A 13,977-nucleotide genomic window follows, 5' to 3' on the forward strand; every position below is an offset into this window, starting at 1 on the left:
AATAGCAAGAAATGAAGTGACACCTTGTGTAGAATGTCCTTTAATAGAGTTGTGATAACATATTATGTCGTGGAGTAACAATATAATCCTTGTCTGCAAAAGCCAACTTTTACCTGGGGGCATGCTTTGTAGACCATTCAAAGGCGTTCCGATACCTTGTCCCCAAGACAAAACCCACATGTTATGATAGCTTATAGACAGTAGTATGCAAATTTATGGACAAAGTTCCAATATTAAGATTTTGGAATAACATTTCTAGGGTTTATTTGCTGGTAATTGGAAACACGTCCCTTTCGAATTTCGTCCCCCATTCCTAAACACATCCATCCTATAGTGTAGGTTTTGAAGATTCATAATCTATGCTTGTAGTCATCAGAAGAAGATTGAGGAACGGTTGGTGGACCCAAGAAGTACAAGCCCCCACGCCATTCTCCAACCTCTGAAATGTTGTCTTTGATGTGTACATTTTGAAGTAGCCCTTAACATGTATTCTCTGTCTGTCTGGTAGAGTAGTGGTTATGGTGTTTGCTCCCCAAACCAGAGCTTGAGAGGTCAAATCCAGGGAGAGCAATTTTTAGACAGCCATTTTTGATGTTGCCTTTTGTGGGCATGAAAGAGCTAACTTGAGGTGTGTAGGGGGGTAGAGGGTAGTTCCCATCAAATAGCAAGAAATGAAGTGACACCTTGTGTAGAATGTCCTTTAATAGAGTTGTGATAACATATTATGTCGTGGAGTAACAATATAATCCTTGTCTGCAAAAGCCAACTTTTACCTGGGGGCATGCTTTGTAGACCATTCAAAGGCGTTCCGATACCTTGTCCCCAAGACAAAACCCACATGTTATGATAGCTTATAGACAGTAGTATGCAAATTTATGGACAAAGTTCCAATATTAAGATTTTGGAATAACATTTCTAGGGTTTATTTGCTGGTAATTGGAAACACGTCCCTTTCGAATTTCGTCCCCCATTCCTAAACACATCCATCCTATAGTGTAGGTTTTGAAGATTCATAATCTATGCTTGTAGTCATCAGAAGAAGATTGAGGAACGGTTGGTGGACCCAAGAAGTACAAGCCCCCACGCCATTCTCCAACCTCTGAAATGTTGTCTTTGATGTGTACATTTTGAAGTAGCCCTTAACATGTATTCTCTGTCTGTCTGGTAGAGTAGTGGTTATGGTGTTTGCTCCCCAAACCAGAGCTTGAGAGGTCAAATCCAGGGAGAGCAATTTTTAGACAGCCATTTTTGATGTTGCCTTTTGTGGGCATGAAAGAGCTAACTTGAGGTGTGTAGGGGGGTAGAGGGTAGTTCCCATCAAATAGCAAGAAATGAAGTGACACCTTGTGTAGAATGTCCTTTAATAGAGTTGTGATAACATATTATGTCGTGGAGTAACAATATAATCCTTGTCTGCAAAAGCCAACTTTTACCTGGGGGCATGCTTTGTAGACCATTCAAAGGCGTTCCGATACCTTGTCCCCAAGACAAAACCCACATGTTATGATAGCTTATAGACAGTAGTATGCAAATTTATGGACAAAGTTCCAATATTAAGATTTTGGAATAACATTTCTAGGGTTTATTTGCTGGTAATTGGAAACACGTCCCTTTCGAATTTCGTCCCCCATTCCTAAACACATCCATCCTATAGTGTAGGTTTTGAAGATTCATAATCTATGCTTGTAGTCATCAGAAGAAGATTGAGGAACGGTTGGTGGACCCAAGAAGTACAAGCCCCCACGCCATTCTCCAACCTCTGAAATGTTGTCTTTGATGTGTACATTTTGAAGTAGCCCTTAACATGTATTCTCTGTCTGTCTGGTAGAGTAGTGGTTATGGTGTTTGCTCCCCAAACCAGAGCTTGAGAGGTCAAATCCAGGGAGAGCAATTTTTAGACAGCCATTTTTGATGTTGCCTTTTGTGGGCATGAAAGAGCTAACTTGAGGTGTGTAGGGGGGTAGAGGGTAGTTCCCATCAAATAGCAAGAAATGAAGTGACACCTTGTGTAGAATGTCCTTTAATAGAGTTGTGATAACATATTATGTCGTGGAGTAACAATATAATCCTTGTCTGCAAAAGCCAACTTTTACCTGGGGGCATGCTTTGTAGACCATTCAAAGGCGTTCCGATACCTTGTCCCCAAGACAAAACCCACATGTTATGATAGCTTATAGACAGTAGTATGCAAATTTATGGACAAAGTTCCAATATTAAGATTTTGGAATAACATTTCTAGGGTTTATTTGCTGGTAATTGGAAACACGTCCCTTTCGAATTTCGTCCCCCATTCCTAAACACATCCATCCTATAGTGTAGGTTTTGAAGATTCATAATCTATGCTTGTAGTCATCAGAAGAAGATTGAGGAACGGTTGGTGGACCCAAGAAGTACAAGCCCCCACGCCATTCTCCAACCTCTGAAATGTTGTCTTTGATGTGTACATTTTGAAGTAGCCCTTAACATGTATTCTCTGTCTGTCTGGTAGAGTAGTGGTTATGGTGTTTGCTCCCCAAACCAGAGCTTGAGAGGTCAAATCCAGGGAGAGCAATTTTTAGACAGCCATTTTTGATGTTGCCTTTTGTGGGCATGAAAGAGCTAACTTGAGGTGTGTAGGGGGGTAGAGGGTAGTTCCCATCAAATAGCAAGAAATGAAGTGACACCTTGTGTAGAATGTCCTTTAATAGAGTTGTGATAACATATTATGTCGTGGAGTAACAATATAATCCTTGTCTGCAAAAGCCAACTTTTACCTGGGGGCATGCTTTGTAGACCATTCAAAGGCGTTCCGATACCTTGTCCCCAAGACAAAACCCACATGTTATGATAGCTTATAGACAGTAGTATGCAAATTTATGGACAAAGTTCCAATATTAAGATTTTGGAATAACATTTCTAGGGTTTATTTGCTGGTAATTGGAAACACGTCCCTTTCGAATTTCGTCCCCCATTCCTAAACACATCCATCCTATAGTGTAGGTTTTGAAGATTCATAATCTATGCTTGTAGTCATCAGAAGAAGATTGAGGAACGGTTGGTGGACCCAAGAAGTACAAGCCCCCACGCCATTCTCCAACCTCTGAAATGTTGTCTTTGATGTGTACATTTTGAAGTAGCCCTTAACATGTATTCTCTGTCTGTCTGGTAGAGTAGTGGTTATGGTGTTTGCTCCCCAAACCAGAGCTTGAGAGGTCAAATCCAGGGAGAGCAATTTTTAGACAGCCATTTTTGATGTTGCCTTTTGTGGGCATGAAAGAGCTAACTTGAGGTGTGTAGGGGGGTAGAGGGTAGTTCCCATCAAATAGCAAGAAATGAAGTGACACCTTGTGTAGAATGTCCTTTAATAGAGTTGTGATAACATATTATGTCGTGGAGTAACAATATAATCCTTGTCTGCAAAAGCCAACTTTTACCTGGGGGCATGCTTTGTAGACCATTCAAAGGCGTTCCGATACCTTGTCCCCAAGACAAAACCCACATGTTATGATAGCTTATAGACAGTAGTATGCAAATTTATGGACAAAGTTCCAATATTAAGATTTTGGAATAACATTTCTAGGGTTTATTTGCTGGTAATTGGAAACACGTCCCTTTCGAATTTCGTCCCCCATTCCTAAACACATCCATCCTATAGTGTAGGTTTTGAAGATTCATAATCTATGCTTGTAGTCATCAGAAGAAGATTGAGGAACGGTTGGTGGACCCAAGAAGTACAAGCCCCCACGCCATTCTCCAACCTCTGAAATGTTGTCTTTGATGTGTACATTTTGAAGTAGCCCTTAACATGTATTCTCTGTCTGTCTGGTAGAGTAGTGGTTATGGTGTTTGCTCCCCAAACCAGAGCTTGAGAGGTCAAATCCAGGGAGAGCAATTTTTAGACAGCCATTTTTGATGTTGCCTTTTGTGGGCATGAAAGAGCTAACTTGAGGTGTGTAGGGGGGTAGAGGGTAGTTCCCATCAAATAGCAAGAAATGAAGTGACACCTTGTGTAGAATGTCCTTTAATAGAGTTGTGATAACATATTATGTCGTGGAGTAACAATATAATCCTTGTCTGCAAAAGCCAACTTTTACCTGGGGGCATGCTTTGTAGACCATTCAAAGGCGTTCCGATACCTTGTCCCCAAGACAAAACCCACATGTTATGATAGCTTATAGACAGTAGTATGCAAATTTATGGACAAAGTTCCAATATTAAGATTTTGGAATAACATTTCTAGGGTTTATTTGCTGGTAATTGGAAACACGTCCCTTTCGAATTTCGTCCCCCATTCCTAAACACATCCATCCTATAGTGTAGGTTTTGAAGATTCATAATCTATGCTTGTAGTCATCAGAAGAAGATTGAGGAACGGTTGGTGGACCCAAGAAGTACAAGCCCCCACGCCATTCTCCAACCTCTGAAATGTTGTCTTTGATGTGTACATTTTGAAGTAGCCCTTAACATGTATTCTCTGTCTGTCTGGTAGAGTAGTGGTTATGGTGTTTGCTCCCCAAACCAGAGCTTGAGAGGTCAAATCCAGGGAGAGCAATTTTTAGACAGCCATTTTTGATGTTGCCTTTTGTGGGCATGAAAGAGCTAACTTGAGGTGTGTAGGGGGGTAGAGGGTAGTTCCCATCAAATAGCAAGAAATGAAGTGACACCTTGTGTAGAATGTCCTTTAATAGAGTTGTGATAACATATTATGTCGTGGAGTAACAATATAATCCTTGTCTGCAAAAGCCAACTTTTACCTGGGGGCATGCTTTGTAGACCATTCAAAGGCGTTCCGATACCTTGTCCCCAAGACAAAACCCACATGTTATGATAGCTTATAGACAGTAGTATGCAAATTTATGGACAAAGTTCCAATATTAAGATTTTGGAATAACATTTCTAGGGTTTATTTGCTGGTAATTGGAAACACGTCCCTTTCGAATTTCGTCCCCCATTCCTAAACACATCCATCCTATAGTGTAGGTTTTGAAGATTCATAATCTATGCTTGTAGTCATCAGAAGAAGATTGAGGAACGGTTGGTGGACCCAAGAAGTACAAGCCCCCACGCCATTCTCCAACCTCTGAAATGTTGTCTTTGATGTGTACATTTTGAAGTAGCCCTTAACATGTATTCTCTGTCTGTCTGGTAGAGTAGTGGTTATGGTGTTTGCTCCCCAAACCAGAGCTTGAGAGGTCAAATCCAGGGAGAGCAATTTTTAGACAGCCATTTTTGATGTTGCCTTTTGTGGGCATGAAAGAGCTAACTTGAGGTGTGTAGGGGGGTAGAGGGTAGTTCCCATCAAATAGCAAGAAATGAAGTGACACCTTGTGTAGAATGTCCTTTAATAGAGTTGTGATAACATATTATGTCGTGGAGTAACAATATAATCCTTGTCTGCAAAAGCCAACTTTTACCTGGGGGCATGCTTTGTAGACCATTCAAAGGCGTTCCGATACCTTGTCCCCAAGACAAAACCCACATGTTATGATAGCTTATAGACAGTAGTATGCAAATTTATGGACAAAGTTCCAATATTAAGATTTTGGAATAACATTTCTAGGGTTTATTTGCTGGTAATTGGAAACACGTCCCTTTCGAATTTCGTCCCCCATTCCTAAACACATCCATCCTATAGTGTAGGTTTTGAAGATTCATAATCTATGCTTGTAGTCATCAGAAGAAGATTGAGGAACGGTTGGTGGACCCAAGAAGTACAAGCCCCCACGCCATTCTCCAACCTCTGAAATGTTGTCTTTGATGTGTACATTTTGAAGTAGCCCTTAACATGTATTCTCTGTCTGTCTGGTAGAGTAGTGGTTATGGTGTTTGCTCCCCAAACCAGAGCTTGAGAGGTCAAATCCAGGGAGAGCAATTTTTAGACAGCCATTTTTGATGTTGCCTTTTGTGGGCATGAAAGAGCTAACTTGAGGTGTGTAGGGGGGTAGAGGGTAGTTCCCATCAAATAGCAAGAAATGAAGTGACACCTTGTGTAGAATGTCCTTTAATAGAGTTGTGATAACATATTATGTCGTGGAGTAACAATATAATCCTTGTCTGCAAAAGCCAACTTTTACCTGGGGGCATGCTTTGTAGACCATTCAAAGGCGTTCCGATACCTTGTCCCCAAGACAAAACCCACATGTTATGATAGCTTATAGACAGTAGTATGCAAATTTATGGACAAAGTTCCAATATTAAGATTTTGGAATAACATTTCTAGGGTTTATTTGCTGGTAATTGGAAACACGTCCCTTTCGAATTTCGTCCCCCATTCCTAAACACATCCATCCTATAGTGTAGGTTTTGAAGATTCATAATCTATGCTTGTAGTCATCAGAAGAAGATTGAGGAACGGTTGGTGGACCCAAGAAGTACAAGCCCCCACGCCATTCTCCAACCTCTGAAATGTTGTCTTTGATGTGTACATTTTGAAGTAGCCCTTAACATGTATTCTCTGTCTGTCTGGTAGAGTAGTGGTTATGGTGTTTGCTCCCCAAACCAGAGCTTGAGAGGTCAAATCCAGGGAGAGCAATTTTTAGACAGCCATTTTTGATGTTGCCTTTTGTGGGCATGAAAGAGCTAACTTGAGGTGTGTAGGGGGGTAGAGGGTAGTTCCCATCAAATAGCAAGAAATGAAGTGACACCTTGTGTAGAATGTCCTTTAATAGAGTTGTGATAACATATTATGTCGTGGAGTAACAATATAATCCTTGTCTGCAAAAGCCAACTTTTACCTGGGGGCATGCTTTGTAGACCATTCAAAGGCGTTCCGATACCTTGTCCCCAAGACAAAACCCACATGTTATGATAGCTTATAGACAGTAGTATGCAAATTTATGGACAAAGTTCCAATATTAAGATTTTGGAATAACATTTCTAGGGTTTATTTGCTGGTAATTGGAAACACGTCCCTTTCGAATTTCGTCCCCCATTCCTAAACACATCCATCCTATAGTGTAGGTTTTGAAGATTCATAATCTATGCTTGTAGTCATCAGAAGAAGATTGAGGAACGGTTGGTGGACCCAAGAAGTACAAGCCCCCACGCCATTCTCCAACCTCTGAAATGTTGTCTTTGATGTGTACATTTTGAAGTAGCCCTTAACATGTATTCTCTGTCTGTCTGGTAGAGTAGTGGTTATGGTGTTTGCTCCCCAAACCAGAGCTTGAGAGGTCAAATCCAGGGAGAGCAATTTTTAGACAGCCATTTTTGATGTTGCCTTTTGTGGGCATGAAAGAGCTAACTTGAGGTGTGTAGGGGGGTAGAGGGTAGTTCCCATCAAATAGCAAGAAATGAAGTGACACCTTGTGTAGAATGTCCTTTAATAGAGTTGTGATAACATATTATGTCGTGGAGTAACAATATAATCCTTGTCTGCAAAAGCCAACTTTTACCTGGGGGCATGCTTTGTAGACCATTCAAAGGCGTTCCGATACCTTGTCCCCAAGACAAAACCCACATGTTATGATAGCTTATAGACAGTAGTATGCAAATTTATGGACAAAGTTCCAATATTAAGATTTTGGAATAACATTTCTAGGGTTTATTTGCTGGTAATTGGAAACACGTCCCTTTCGAATTTCGTCCCCCATTCCTAAACACATCCATCCTATAGTGTAGGTTTTGAAGATTCATAATCTATGCTTGTAGTCATCAGAAGAAGATTGAGGAACGGTTGGTGGACCCAAGAAGTACAAGCCCCCACGCCATTCTCCAACCTCTGAAATGTTGTCTTTGATGTGTACATTTTGAAGTAGCCCTTAACATGTATTCTCTGTCTGTCTGGTAGAGTAGTGGTTATGGTGTTTGCTCCCCAAACCAGAGCTTGAGAGGTCAAATCCAGGGAGAGCAATTTTTAGACAGCCATTTTTGATGTTGCCTTTTGTGGGCATGAAAGAGCTAACTTGAGGTGTGTAGGGGGGTAGAGGGTAGTTCCCATCAAATAGCAAGAAATGAAGTGACACCTTGTGTAGAATGTCCTTTAATAGAGTTGTGATAACATATTATGTCGTGGAGTAACAATATAATCCTTGTCTGCAAAAGCCAACTTTTACCTGGGGGCATGCTTTGTAGACCATTCAAAGGCGTTCCGATACCTTGTCCCCAAGACAAAACCCACATGTTATGATAGCTTATAGACAGTAGTATGCAAATTTATGGACAAAGTTCCAATATTAAGATTTTGGAATAACATTTCTAGGGTTTATTTGCTGGTAATTGGAAACACGTCCCTTTCGAATTTCGTCCCCCATTCCTAAACACATCCATCCTATAGTGTAGGTTTTGAAGATTCATAATCTATGCTTGTAGTCATCAGAAGAAGATTGAGGAACGGTTGGTGGACCCAAGAAGTACAAGCCCCCACGCCATTCTCCAACCTCTGAAATGTTGTCTTTGATGTGTACATTTTGAAGTAGCCCTTAACATGTATTCTCTGTCTGTCTGGTAGAGTAGTGGTTATGGTGTTTGCTCCCCAAACCAGAGCTTGAGAGGTCAAATCCAGGGAGAGCAATTTTTAGACAGCCATTTTTGATGTTGCCTTTTGTGGGCATGAAAGAGCTAACTTGAGGTGTGTAGGGGGGTAGAGGGTAGTTCCCATCAAATAGCAAGAAATGAAGTGACACCTTGTGTAGAATGTCCTTTAATAGAGTTGTGATAACATATTATGTCGTGGAGTAACAATATAATCCTTGTCTGCAAAAGCCAACTTTTACCTGGGGGCATGCTTTGTAGACCATTCAAAGGCGTTCCGATACCTTGTCCCCAAGACAAAACCCACATGTTATGATAGCTTATAGACAGTAGTATGCAAATTTATGGACAAAGTTCCAATATTAAGATTTTGGAATAACATTTCTAGGGTTTATTTGCTGGTAATTGGAAACACGTCCCTTTCGAATTTCGTCCCCCATTCCTAAACACATCCATCCTATAGTGTAGGTTTTGAAGATTCATAATCTATGCTTGTAGTCATCAGAAGAAGATTGAGGAACGGTTGGTGGACCCAAGAAGTACAAGCCCCCACGCCATTCTCCAACCTCTGAAATGTTGTCTTTGATGTGTACATTTTGAAGTAGCCCTTAACATGTATTCTCTGTCTGTCTGGTAGAGTAGTGGTTATGGTGTTTGCTCCCCAAACCAGAGCTTGAGAGGTCAAATCCAGGGAGAGCAATTTTTAGACAGCCATTTTTGATGTTGCCTTTTGTGGGCATGAAAGAGCTAACTTGAGGTGTGTAGGGGGGTAGAGGGTAGTTCCCATCAAATAGCAAGAAATGAAGTGACACCTTGTGTAGAATGTCCTTTAATAGAGTTGTGATAAAGTATCAGTGATAAAAGTATAAATTATTTGACCTTCCATATTATTAAAAACCAGACAGCACAACTTTCTTGTTTGTTTATTTAAGTAATAGCCATGGGAACATTCCAACATTCAGACATAATTTACAAACAAATCATGTGTTTAGTAAGTCCGCTAGATCAGATGCAGTAGGAATGACCAGGGATGTTCTCTTGATAAGTGTGTGATTTGGACCATTTTCCTGTCCGGCTTAGCATTCGAAATGAAACAAGTACTTTTGGGTGCCAGGGAAACTGTACGGAGTAAAAAAATAAATATTTTCTTTAGAAATGTAGTGAAGTAAAATCAAAAGTTGTAAAGAAACAGAAAGAGTAAAAGTACAGATACAAAAAAACACAGATATAAACGGAATGTAGTGGAGTACTTTAAATACATTTTTGTTAAGTAATTTACACCACTGGACTTGAAAGGAACACCTCAATTACCTCGACTAACCGGGGCCCCGACACATTGACTCTGTACCGGTACCCCATGTATATAGCCTCGCTATTTTTATTTTACTGCTGCTCTTTATTTATTTGTAACTTTTATTTCTTAATTAACCAACAATTTCCTTTTTAGAAAAATATGTGTTAAGGGCTTGTAAGTCAGCATTTCACTATAAGGTCTACATATGTAGTATTCGGCGCATGTGACAATTAGATTTGTTACACATAAAAACATGTTGTGAACCTGGTGTGACATTATTGAAGCCGTGCTGACACCTAGTGGACATCAAGAGGACCTACACTACACACGCATATACACACACACTATAACCTTAAAACAGATAGGATGCTTTACATACGTTGCTCTTTTTTATTAGACACTAATATATATGTCCAATAAACAGACGTTCAAAAGTCGCAATGTAAAGCAAAAACGACTGGAAAGTTCTTCAAAAGCAGCTGTAGTGAATCAAGCATCTTGGGGTTACCTGAAATAGGTCAAAGTATATATTTGAAATGTTCTAATTAATTTAATCTTTATTTAACTAGGCAAGATGAACTCAACAACACAACACAGACACAGTTTACCTGCTATGTCTGGGAAACAGGATTAACACCGAAAGAACTTGGCAAAATACAATGCATATTTCTGTACTACGAGTAGGTATATACAGTATCATCGGTAACAATTGTGTACAAGCCACCTAGCTAATAAAATACTGGGGCTTGCGGTCATTAGTTACATTTCAACCACAGCGATTCCCCAATTGAGGCGCAACAGAGTTCACCGGGGAATGCAGGAACACCGGAAATAATAACTAAACCAACGAACGAGAAATGGCGGAGGCTACCAGAACGAAGAGAGACATTTTTTCCGAGTTAAAAACGTAATTACAGAGCTCACTCCCAACCCGGTATGTCATTCTACTGTTATACGACTGTATGCGTTGTTTGTTGGCAACCTTGATATTTACGGAGTTTTTGGAACGGATTCCTGTTGGAACGTTCCACAAATTATACCCACCCCTGCAAGACATCTCAACTATGATCGACGAGCTAGATCAGACTGACAGTGACAGACTCAATTGATGATGTATAGCTAAATTAGCTAGCTAGCTTGTTGACACAGATACGATTCAGAGGCACATCGATAACAATAGGATCCTTGTACTGTTCGTTCAATCAATATCCGAACTTAAACAACTAAGACTGATAATAATTTCGACTTCATTAATTTATTTTTCTTATGTCATCCGCAAAGATTCTTCTTCTTCTATGATATAATGGCGGTCCGCAAACCACCATTAAAGGTGCATGCCGCCACCTACAGTGCTGGAGTGTGTGGTCAATCACGGTTTACAACATTTCTAAATCCTCCTACTCAGTACTTCTGAGAAAATAAAAAGAGCCATACTAACTTCTAATAGACCCTCCTCCATCGCTCAAAATCCCTTCCAACCCCCCCCCCCCCCCCCAACCTCAATGACCCTACACTTCAATCTTTCCCTCTTTTCAACATACTTAACAATATAATATAACAACACATGATCCACCATTTCACCGACCATACACTCCAGACACAAACCATTCACATGCTTGCCAACCAGATGTAATAATGAGTTCAATGTACAATTTCCTAAGCGCAATTGAGCAATTGAGCAAACACCGCCTCCTAATCTGACCTTTGAATCTTGGTCCACGACCTTTCTTTGGAGGGCATATAAATGCCGGCCCTTGTGCTTAGAGTCTCATCTCTTCTGCCACACATCTATCAAAATAGCTCTGATCTTACATTTGGCCTCACCTCTACCCAGTGGAACATTAATATCAATTATATCTCGTTTCAAAGCTCTTTTGGCTAACTGGTCTACAATTTCATTCCCTTCCACATACGAATGTGCTGGGACCCAGCAGAATCTCACTACTACACCCATTCTCTCAATTCTTCATAATAACATGAATACCTCCAATAGTAGGTCACTCCTATTAGATTTACCAGATGATAAACTATTCAATAAAGACAGAATCTGAGCATACTATAATTCTAACAGGTTGTATGTCCTCCACACACTGGAAGGCAACTATTATCGCCAACAGTTCAACTGAGTATACTGACAGTTCATCTGTTAGTCTTCTACATATCAGCACATCAAATTCAGGAACTTAAAACGCCTGCTCCTGTGCTCCACTATCTGGGTCCTTGGATCGATCTATGAAAAGTAGTAAAAAAGAATTAAAACTTCTACCAATGTAATTGTCAACCAGTTTCCCTATATCACTGACTTCTGACCAATCTTTCCTTTTCTCTACCAAGGTTAGATCAACAACAGGATCTGGGAGTAACCCACTCCCATCAGCAAGCTTTCCAAATGTCCAACCAAAACCACTGCCTTGTCTACTAGTATATTCCCAACAGTCATCTAACAGTAGCAGTGGGATGCTCAACCTCACAGCTTTCAACCGAACCCAATAAACTAATGACCATGTTTTTGTATATCCAAAGGCATCTCACCTGCCTCCACTTGTAAGACACATACAGATGTTGATTTAAATGCTCCAATACATATCCTTAAAGCTATATACTGGATTCTGTCCAGCTTCTGAAGCCAAGTCTTTGCGCTGTTCCATAAACTATACACCCGTAATCAATTGAGCTTTATAAATATCCATCAACGATTGTCTGTCAGCAACCCATTCATAACCAGAGACCTAGCGCATAAGATTCACCACCTTCTTACACTTTGTTTCAACATTCATGACATGATCTTTCCATGAACGCTACTGCTCCAAAGTTTTAGAACACCTACTCATTCAAGGGTTTTTCTTTATTTGTAATATTTTCTACATTGTAGAATAATAGTGAAGATATCAGAACTATGAAATAACACATATGGAATCATGTAGTCATCAAAAAAGTGTTAAACACATCAAAATATGTGTATACAGTGGGGAGAACAAGTATTTGATACACTGCTGATTTTGCAGATTTTCCTACTTACAAAGCATGTAGAGGTCTGTAATTTTTATCATAGGTACACTTCAACTGTGAGAGACGGAATCTAAAACAAAAATCCCGAAAATCACATTGTATGATTTTTAAGTAATTAATTTGCATTTTATTGCATGACATAAGTATTTGATACATCAGAAAAGCAGAACTTAATATTTGGTACAGAAACCTTTGTTTGCAATTACAAAGATCATACGTTTCCTGTAGTTCTTGACTAGGTTTGCACACACTGCAGCAGGGATTTTGGCCCACTCCTCCCTACAGATCTTCTCCAGATCCTTCAGGTTTCGGGGCTGTCGCTGGGCAATACGGACTTTCAGCTCCCTCCAAAGATTTTCTATTGGGTTCAGGTCTGGAGACTGGCTAGGCCACTCCAGGACCTTGAGATGCTTCTTACGGAGCCACTCCTTAGTTGCCATGGCTGTGTGCTTCGTGTCGTTGTCATGCTGGAAGACCCAGCCACGACCCATCTTCAATGCTCTTACTGAGGGAAGGAGGTTGTTGGCTAAGATCTCGCAATACATGGCCCCATCCATCCTCCCCTCAATACGGTGCAGTCGTCCTGTCCCCTTTGCAGAAAAGCATCCCCAAAGAATGATGTTTCCACCTCCATGCTTCACGGTTGGGATGGTGTTCTTGGGGTTCTACTCATACTTCTTCTTCCTCCAAACACGGCGAGTGGAGTTTAGACCAAAAAGCTCTATTTTTGAATCATCAGACCACATGACCTTCTCCCATTCCTCCTCTGGATCATCCAGATGGTCATTGGCAAACTTCAGACGGGCCTGGACATGCGCCTGCTTGAGCAGGGGGACCTTGTGTGCGCTGCAGGATTTTAATCCATGACGGCGTAGTGTGTTACTAATGGTTTTCTTTGAGACTGTGGTCCCAGCTCTCTTCAGGTCATTGACCAGGTCCTGCCGTGTAGTTCTGGGCTGATCCCTCACCTTCCTCATGATCATTGATGCCCCACGAGGTGAGATCTTGCATGGAGCCCCAGACCGAGGGTGATTGACCATCATCTTGAACTTCTTCTATTTTCTTCTATTTTCTAATAATTGCGCCAACAGTTGTTGCCTTCTCACCAAGCTGCTTGCCTATTGTCCTGTAGCCCATCCCAGCCTTGTGCAGGTCTACAATTTTATCCCTGATGTCCTTACACAGCTCTCTGGTCTTGGCCATTGTGGAGAGGTTGGAGTCTG

At 40.7% G+C, this 13,977-nt stretch overlaps 1 long non-coding RNA gene across 1 annotated transcript; it reads right to left on the reverse strand.

Moving 5' to 3' along the window:
* Positions 1–9,359: 9,359 nt before the first annotated feature.
* Positions 9,360–10,254, reverse strand: LOC139543474 (uncharacterized). The gene is made up of 2 exons (XR_011668722.1): positions 10,125–10,254; positions 9,360–9,570 (listed from the first exon to the last, which is right to left on the reverse strand). It is a non-coding gene; the product is annotated as an uncharacterized lncRNA (long non-coding RNA).
* Between the last annotated feature and the right edge of the window lie 3,723 nt (positions 10,255–13,977).

Source organism: Salvelinus alpinus, chromosome 18 (assembly GCF_045679555.1).
Source record: "Salvelinus alpinus chromosome 18, SLU_Salpinus.1, whole genome shotgun sequence".
Taxonomy (NCBI): domain Eukaryota; kingdom Metazoa; phylum Chordata; class Actinopteri; order Salmoniformes; family Salmonidae; genus Salvelinus; species Salvelinus alpinus.